This window comes from Macaca thibetana, chromosome 4 (assembly GCF_024542745.1).
Source record: "Macaca thibetana thibetana isolate TM-01 chromosome 4, ASM2454274v1, whole genome shotgun sequence".
NCBI classification, from domain to species: domain Eukaryota; kingdom Metazoa; phylum Chordata; class Mammalia; order Primates; family Cercopithecidae; genus Macaca; species Macaca thibetana.
Genome location: NC_065581.1, coordinates 31357183 through 31366298, shown reverse-complemented (window position 1 = coordinate 31366298; position 9116 = coordinate 31357183). Strand labels below are relative to the sequence as shown.

Genomic DNA, 9116 nt, shown 5'->3' with positions numbered 1-9116 from the left:
CTTGAGCAACGTTTGAGACCAATCAGGGAAACATATCAAGATTACATCTCAAAAACAACAACAAAAAAGTCCACATTTGCTTGTGGTGATCACCTGAGTCTGTGAAATAAGTAGACACTGGGGCCTTAGCAATGCAGAGATAGGTGGAATCAAGACATATTTTTCTTGCATTCCACACATCACAGGCACAAAATACACATAAGAAGGGCTTTCTTTAACAAGAAAGAGAGATAGCATATGGCTATGTAGCAGATTCTTTTATGGGAAGGCCTTGAAACTACATAGCTGGCAAGTTAGACTGATACCATTAGCCCCAGAAAGCAGCAAATGGGTCTTGACAGGAATAGATCCTCACCCTGGAGAGGGCTTTGTTCAGCTGGTGGTAAGTGTGTCACCAAATTAACTGGGGTCCACTCACCTGGGGCAGTAAAAGCAAACATCCACACTGAGATTGTAGTGGGAGAAAGCAGGACATTTGTGTGTAGGGAGCCAAACAAGGTGAATCGGGCAGCTCACGCTTAAGACCCAACCTTTTTGATGTCTCACAAGCAAGGATTTTTAAAGGTGGCGGCAAATTTCAGGAAAGCAGAGTTACAGGTAACATCATAAATCAATGCCTAGAAGTGATACACTGCTTTGGCCTTAAAAGGTGGAAAATCCTGATGAGGGAGCTTATAGGTCTTAGGTAGATTTAAAGATTCTCTGATTTGTGATAGATAAGGAAGCAAAGCTTCCTCACACAGTTGGGGGGAGTAGAGAGGAATGTTCAGGCCTGGTCTGCGGGCTTGACTCTCTCCAGCTCCTCAGGAAGAAATTTAGAACAAAGAACGGCAGTCTGAGTTCAGTCCTCAGTTTCCCCTTTATAAGGTCTCCCTGCCAGTGGATCTATTAGGTGAGAATCTATATTTCTGAAAAACAACTCAGGGACATATGTTAAGATGTTATTTTCAGTTTCTGTAGAGAATCAAAGATGTTGTGACTCTAACCTTCCTTGGCTATTGTTTTAAGCTATCCTTACCTTCTTGTTCATAAGGTCACTCACTTGCTTTTTAGGGCTGACCAGGTGCCTGGAATTTCTCTTGAAGGAACTGAAGGTTTTTCTTTATTTCCAGGTTGAGAGGCCCTGGCAGGCTTCTAAGAGAGGTCCCTGCTTCATCTCAGATGCAAATGCTCGGAGTGCTACAAAGAACTGAATGGGAGGTACTGCAACCATGTGGACCACTGAGTCACATTTCTTTACACCGGAAAATGCACCTGCTCGAAATGTCCAACAATGGTCAGAGAGACATCCTCCTCAAAGGAAGAGTTCCATAGAGAATTAAAATAGCCAGTTGAAACATTGGGTGTATAAAGTAAGAGTGGGGAAACAAGCACGAAGGGTGGGCTTATACACCTTCATGAGTGTGCTCACACTTGACGTGAGAATATCCTCTCTTTTCCTGGTGGATCAGGGGAAAGTGCTGGTGTGATCTACATATATTCCTTCCCATGGTGGGAGGACACTGGAATAATGACTGTAATTCACCTCAACTTACTTTTCTCATACCTGATGCAGTGGTCCCAGGACTAGGGATGCAAATAGAGTCCAGAAACAGGAATTATTCCTAAGCAAGAAACTGTAAATATATTTTATGTCCTTTATGTAATAATTCCTAAGGGCCTGGAGAAGTAGGTTCTGCCTTCACTGCATCTGGCAAAGTTGGGGCTAACACTGAATGCAGCTGTATTGCCTGGGATCAGATAGTCACCCAGTTCTCTACCTGCATAACCCTCCCCTCTATGAACTGGAATGGATGACAGGAGATACTTGCTAGAACAGTATTGGTTCCTTCAGTCTAAGCCAGCACAGCAGCAGAACCTAGTGTTCCTTCCAAAATGGTAAATGTTTAGTATAAATGAAGAGAAGGAGAAATAGTAGCTGAGGGTAAATGAATGAACACATGGGTTATGTAGTGAGGAAAATCCAATGTTATATGAACTACTCAAAAGAGGTATAAACAAGAGATGGTATTGTCTCTTAGATCGATTTCTCTGGATGCCTGAAAGGGTGCAGCAATGTGTTGCTGAGACTATTCCTATTTTTGGACTGCACTGGGATAATTGTTAATGACCAAAGAGGATTCTGGTAATGTGCCAGGATCTTTTCACTGTTATCATTCTTCTGGTGTAGGAGATCTGTGATTGGCCAGGCACAGTGGCTCATGCTTTTAATTCCGTCAGTTTGGGAGGCAATGGTAGGAACATTGTTTAAGGCCAGGAGTTTGAGACCAGCCTGGGCAAAATAGTGAGACCCATTCCTATAAAATATTTAAAAATTAGTTGGACATGGTGGTGTGCACCTGTAATGCTATCTACTCAGGAGGCCGAGGCAGAAGGATCACTTGAGTCCAGGAATTCGAGGTTACAGTGAGTTATGATTGTGCCACTGCATTCTACCCTGGGCAACAGAGGAAGAAATTATCTCTAAAATAAAATAATAAATATTATAAAAAGAGATAATGTGGTCAAAACCAGGATGTGATCTGTGTCCAATAAAAGTATTTGATCTTTGTCCCTGTTTCCTGACAACCGGGTTCTAGAACATTTGCAGTCTCCTCAGTGATAAACATGACTTCAATATGGCAATGAGATGACTATGGGGTGAGGGGCTCCTAGATAGCTTCAGAATGGGGGCTGGTTGCCAGAAACACGAAGCTGTGATTAGAGGATTGGAACTTTTAGCCCCATCCCTAAAGTCTGGGAAGGAAAGAGAGGCTCAAGGTTGAGTTCAGTCACACAATGGCCGGTGATTTAATTAATCTTGCCAAACAATGAAATTTATATAGAAACCTCTAGAGATTGGGTTTCGGAGAGCTTCCCAGGTGGTGAGCACATCCGTGTGTCCACGTGCTGGGAGGGTGGTGAACTCCATCTCCATGGGGACAGAGGCTCCTGTGCTCAGAACCCTTCCAGACCTCACCCTATGCACCTCTTCATCTGGCTGCTTATTTGTATCCTTTATAACTACTGTCGTTTGAATGTTTCCCCAAAAAAGCCTGTGTTGGATATTTCATCCCGAATGCAACATTTTTAAGAAATGGGACCTTTGAGAGGTGATTGGACCATCAGAGCTCTGCCTTCATTAATGGGTTAAGGCTCATCATAAAAGGACCTGAGGCTCTCAGTTTGACCTCCTTTCCCCCCTACCTCTCACCCTCTCTTGCCCTTTTGTTTTCTACCAGATACAGTCCCTTGATCTGGGAATTCCCATCCTTGACACCATGAATGAAACACATTTCTGTTTGTTATAAGTTATCCAGTCTCAGGTGTTTGCTATAGTGGCATAATTTAAACCAGAGGTCCCTAACCCCCGGGCTGCGGACTGGTAGAAGTTCCTGGCCTGGTAGGAACCAGACCACACAGCAGGAGTTGATCGATGGGCGAGAGAGCATGAGCATGACCACCAGAGTTCCGCCTCCTGTCAGATCAGTGGTGGAATTAGATTCTCATAGAGGCACGAACCCTATTGTGAGCTCTGCATGCGAGAGATCCAGGTTGCATGCTCCTTATGAAACACTAATGCCTGGTCATCTGAGTTGCAACAGTTTCATCCAAAACCATTTCCCTCTGCCTTCCGCCACCTGCACTGGTCCATGGAAAAACTGTCTTCCATGAAACCGGTCCTGGGTGCCAAAAAGGTGGGGATTTAAACCATAACAATAAAAAAACTCCAATACTGAGTGTGAAAGGAAAGTAAAATTTCAGGACTCCAAATTCACTATACCAAAGGGAAAAGTTAAGTTTGGAGACTGAATGATGGAAAAACTGCCTTTCTTTTGTTCCTAAACAAATAACTGCAAAGATAGAAGACCCCATATCTCCCCAGGTGGCCTCCCTCACAAACTGCTCACAAGATAATTCCTTGTGGACCCCAACATGTTTACTCTAAAATGGAGTTTTGTTGACTTTCCCCCAACAATGTAAATTAACAGCTTGTCTTCACAGGCACAAGACAAAGACAAGACTAGACATCATCCCTTCACCCACCTGGAGACAAACGCATATTTGAGTTTTCTACCCAGCGTTTACTTTATCTTATGTAAAATGCAGATCTACTGAGCATGAGATGAATGCATAGTTGATTGTTTTTTTCTTCTCCTGGCTGCTCTTTCCCCTATAAATATTGAAGTCCTCAAAATCCTATTAGGAAAAAGCACAGGCCACAGATGCTACAGTGATTTGTGTCTCTGTTTCCAAGGTGCATCTTCAGCTTGGCAAAATAAACTTCTAAACTGACTGAGACCTGTCGCAGACGTTTTTTGGTTTACGTGACTATAGCAACTTCCTGAGTTCTTTGAGTTAATTTAAGAATTCTCAAACCTTGGGAGGTGAGAGACCCCTGACTTTGCAGCCACGATAAACAGAAGTGCAGGTAACCTGGGACCCGGTACTTGTGACTTGCATCTGAAGTGAGGACAGTCTTGTGGGACTGAGCCCTTAAACCTGTGGAGCCTGAGGTGAACTCCAGGTAGTTAGTGTCAGAATTGAGTCGAATTGTAGGACTCCCAGCTGCTGTCGGAGAATCAGAAAGTTATTTGGTTGGAGGAAAACCCCATCACCATCCCACAGAGAGAAACTTAGAGTAAGAGTAAGCAAGCACACCTCTATCTTTTTGGTCCCAGAGGAAAAGATAAACAAAATGTAAGCATTTATTTCATGTCCCTAATCTACTAAACACAGGTTGCTACCAGCTGCTCATTGTCCAGACGTGGAGTGGCCCTACCTCTAACCTAGAAGTTAGGATTTTTTAGGCCTTTGAGGGTGTCACATAAAAACTAATAAATGTTAGAGATTCTCTCCCCAGAAATATTTCCACACACAAGAAAATATAAATATTAATATAAAACATCGGTGTGGACCCAGATCCTTGGAGATCTTACAATCCTGGGTGTTTTAATCCTAGTAAGAGACAAAGCCGAGGGAAGCTGTTTGAATAATCATTTCACTATCACAGAATGCCACTCCAATAATCTAGAGTGTGAACTGGGATAGACCAAAACTTGATGTAATAACCTATCCTCAACGGAATGGGTGGAAACATGTTATTTATTAGTCACTGGTTCATTCAGACACTCTGCGTGCCTGCCAGGTACCAGATAAAGTTCTCGTCCTGGATCACTGCTCCAAGAATTAAAATTTGTCACTTTTCCCCACCCCCACACTCCAGCACTTGAACCCTCTTATTACATCAGAATTCCACACTGTCAATGAAAAGAGTCAAACTCGGTAACATATTGAAGAGATTTATTCTGAGCCAAAAATGAGTGACCACATCCTATGACACAGCCCTCAGGAGACCCTGAGAACATGTGCTCAAGGTGGTTGTGGCACAGGTTGGTTTTATACATTTTAGGAAGATATGCAACATCAATGAAATACATTTAAGCTATACATTGGCTCAGTTCAGAAAGTTGGAACAATTTGAAGCAGGCAAGGTTTGCGGGGTAGTGCTTCCGGGTTATAAGTAGATTTTTAATTTTTCTGATTGGCAGTTGGTTGAGTTACTATCAATAGAAAGGAAATGTCTGGGTTATGATAAGAGGTTGTGGAGTCCCAAATTTTCTCATGCAGATGACGCCTCCAGGTGCCAGGCTTCAGAGAGAATAGATTGTAAATGTTTCTGATTAGATTTAAGGTCTGTGTTGATGGTAAATGCTGGTCAGCTTTTCCTGAATTCCCAAAGGGAAGACGGCATAATCATGGTGGCTTGAGCCAGTCTTTCAGGTTAACTTTTGAGCACCCTGGCTGAGGGTGTCCATTAAGATGGTTAAGAGTGGGTGGCTTTGATGTTTATTTTTGGTTTACAACATGTAAAATGTTGAGAGGGGACAGAAACCACCTCCTCCCTGGAAGAGGACAACACTCCAGTCACCCTGCAGTTGATCATGGACATGCGTCTTAAGCTCCACCAGTCCGATGACCACCTGCTGAAGAGGTGTCATTGTCTCAGGTAAATACTAAGGGTTTGTCATCTCATGCCAAGAAGATGAAGGACACTGACATATGAGGAGTGAGTTTAGGAGCAAAGGGCTGAATAGGTAAAAAAAAGACAAAGGGGAACAGCTCTCTTCTTGTGAGAGAGAGGGGCACCCAAAAGGGAATTCCGGCCTGAAATGGGAGTGCATTGGATTTTACAGGCAGGCTTGAGGAGATGGTGTCTGATTTATGTAGGGCCCACAGGTTGGTTGGACCATTTGTGATATTTACACAGTGCGTGTGGAAGGCTGTTCACCCCACCCTCATCCTATTATGCAAATGGGCTATCCCTTGGCCGGCGCCATGTTGTCTGCTCCTTACTGTAAACGTGCCTGGCAAAGAGAAGGGAAGATGGAGTTGCCATTGTGAACATGCCCAGTCCCAGGTGTCCTATTCCTATTGGTACAGCTGCCGGCATTCACCCGTGCAAGCTTCCAGCTTACTTGTCTATGTCTGAAGCTTGATATTACAGGCTGCTCCTTGTTAGAAAAGAAAATAGTTTGGAGCCTGCTTTTCATTAAAAGTCTTCCGTACCCTCACTACCTGTCTAAATAATTTCTTCTTAACTGCAATATCACTGCCAGACTGAGCCAGAATGAGGTGACAGAGAGGCTGGGACTGTGCAGAATGCATTTTAGTAAAGATGGCTGAGTGACAGTAGTGATGTCCAATTTCCAAGTGCAGCAGTGACATCTGTCCTAGCCTCGGGGTCCAGTGTCCAGCACCAGGTGTCAGGGTGTGAGCGGGTGTCAGAGAGGGGCAGTTGTTCAGGAGGGACCTTCCAGGGTGGGCTGTGTGTTCCTGGTGTGTAGGTTTCAGCCACATCCCCCCAATGATATATGACTCATACAGAAATTTGGCTCCAAGAAGTCCACCCACTGTGGCGAGAGCCGCATCCTGAACACCTGGGTGGAAGATCATCACATCTCATAACTGATAATACACATCCTCCCTTTTCTTTCTGTGAGAAAAATCCTCTTTTAAACAGAGTTTGAAAACCCACCCCACCCACCCACCCTGGGCACTCTCTGATCTCTGATCTCAGTGGTTCCTGATCTGGCTGAGCAACAGGATTGCTGGCGGGGCTTAGAAAATACTCAGGCCACTCCCCAGAACCCCTGTCTCAGAGTTTTATGCACAAGACCAAGGATTCGTTTATATAACAAGCCCTAGAGGTGAGGCTGATGCTCAGACATGTGGGATCCTGGTGTTCTTGCTACTCCAAGTGTGATCTGGAGACCAGCAACATGAGCTCCAGCCTTGTCATAAATCCAGAATCTCTTGCTCGACTCCAGACTTCCTGGATCTCAGCACCACATCTGGGTGATCCCTGTGCACACGGGAGTTCCTTGTCTAAGTGTCCTCTAGACTTGGGGTCAGAACTGTGCAGTCTGCTCTGGGTGTGGTCTGATCACATCCCTTACAACTGGAGGTCCAGGGTTCAGTCCTTGCCCTCATTCTTTTCCACAGTCAATCACTCCCTTGGTGCCCTCATCCATGCTTGAGGTTTTAAGTATCGTTTATATGGTATGAGCTCCTAAATCTATTTCTCCTGCCCAGTCTATTTCTCCTTTCCCTAAACTCTGGAGTTGTCTGTCCAAATTCCACCCCAGCTCCCCAACCTGCATTCCTAGTAGACATCTCCTCTACTGAGTGCCTGTGATGCCCCCACCTCAGTATGCTCCTGCCAGAGTCTCCCCATCTCCACTGACGCAGATCCACCTTTTCTACTCACTCATTTTACAACTATGGGTGTCCTTGATTCATCTTTCTCACACCACAGATACAATCTACTGGCAAATGCTGTGAGTTCATCTTCAAATGCATCCAGAATCCCCTCACGTCCCACTATTTTCCCTGCTCACAGCCCAGTCAAGGTAACTGACATTTCCAGCCTGGAATACTGCACTCGCTTCCTTCTTTCCCCTCTGTCCCCTCGTCCCTCACCTCTCAATTCTGTTGTCAGCACAGCAATCAGAGATCCTTTTAAAAGAGAAGTTATATCATGGCCCTCTTTTGCTCAAAACTGTCCTCTGACTCTTCATCCCACTCAGAGCAAAGGTCAGATCCAACCCCATTCCCCTCAAGCCCACCTGCTCTGACCGCACCTCTGACCTCACCTCAGTTTCTTCTGTCCAGCCCTCCTGGCCTCCTTGTTCTTCTGGGAACACAGACACCTTCCTGCCATAGTGCATTTGGACTGGAGGTTCCTCTGCCTGGAAAGAACTTCCCCAGACATCCTCACGTCCCTCAAATCTTTCCTCAGAAGTCACCTTTGCAACAAGGCACACACTGACTACCCAGCACAACAGCCACGTTCCCTGTCCCCACTGCCCACATCCTGGATTACCTGCCTCACAGCACTTACCACCTTGTAGCACTTTCCTTCCTTACTTTGGTTATAGCGTATCTAACGTCTGCCTCTTTCCACTGGAACATATGCTACAAAAGGCCAGAGATTTTTCTGATTTTACTTCAGTGGTGTTCCCAGATGCAGAACCATTCTGTCCTATGTCTGGTCAATGACAAAGGTCAGTTGAATGAATGATCACTGTAGAGCACCTCCCTATTCTAAAGGCAGCATCTTTATTAACATAGCCTTAGGCCAAATGCTGTTTTGTGGCAGGTACAGCACAAGGTCCCCTCACACTGAGATAGAGGCCGCCTATGTTTTTCTCAGCAGTGCTGCTTGTGTGCCCTCCCTCCCCCATCCCTCTTTCTACAGCAACGCCCCCCGCACCCCCCACCCCCGCACACTGCAGCACACAATCAGGTTCTCTCTTCAGGAAAGAACAGTCCTTGAAGATAGGTCCAATTTCACAGACAAATGTAAGTCTAAATTAGACTCTGCTTTATAGATTCATGAGTTGAGGTTGGATTCAGCACCAAGATCACTAGAACCAGGGCAGGGAGAGAGGGCAGGAGAGCAGAGCAGAAAAGAAGCTCTAGAAGCAGGGCAGGAGGTGAATGGCTCTGAAAATTTGTCTCAGAATACACAGAGACCCCGTGTGCAGGGGCTGCCTTGGGCGATGTCTGAGCCTCTGTGGTCACAGCTCCTGCTGGACAAGTTTCCACTGAAGGGACAAGGACGATGGGGCAGT

At 45.3% G+C, this 9116-nt stretch overlaps 1 long non-coding RNA gene across 1 annotated transcript in view; it reads left to right on the top strand.

Annotated features, from left to right (window-relative positions):
* The first annotated feature begins 2705 nt into the window (after window positions 1–2705).
* The window catches only part of LOC126953202 (uncharacterized), a 35578-nt gene continuing 29167 nt past the window's right edge, over window positions 2706–9116 (top strand). The window contains exons 1-2 of the long non-coding RNA XR_007725155.1: window positions 2706–2864; window positions 3985–4062. This is a non-coding gene — a long non-coding RNA (uncharacterized LOC126953202). The remainder of the gene's footprint in view (window positions 2865–3984; window positions 4063–9116) is intronic.